Here is a 500-nt window from a genome sequence, read left to right on the forward strand (position 1 = left end):
AAGACTTGGATTGCAGCCTTCGCCGCGCGGCGCGACGTGGGTGCTAGCTGCCCCGAATGCCGCGTCTGCATTGATTGATGCTAATACTTGTAACAACTTACGTGTGCACGTGTCTATGCCACGCCAAGCATTCTAGTAAGGGCCGACAAATCCAAATTTGAACCCTTCAACGCCCAAGAGCCCTAGGTTCGAGACGTAGCCGTCGTCGTCACCGTGGTTGCGACCTTTCACGATTGAGATATTGCTGCCCGATGCGTACTATCAGAGCCATTTGAAATCTTAACTGTGTCGCCTCGACAGCGCGGCACCACAACGGCCGCTCCCGCGCTTTTGGGATCTTGGCTGCCTCGGAATGGTACATTAAATTGATCTCTCCTATTCAAATACTGAACTCAGGAAATTTTAGTATAAGTATTCTATAGATTTTTGTCCAATCAACGTCACATCAAACCACAGCACGCGGGTCCGTAGCTCGTACTATGATACAGGTCACCGATTAG

The sequence above is a fragment of the Saprolegnia parasitica genome (genome assembly GCF_000151545.1).
Source record: "Saprolegnia parasitica CBS 223.65 unplaced genomic scaffold supercont2.57, whole genome shotgun sequence".
Lineage (NCBI taxonomy): Eukaryota > Oomycota > Saprolegniomycetes > Saprolegniales > Saprolegniaceae > Saprolegnia > Saprolegnia parasitica.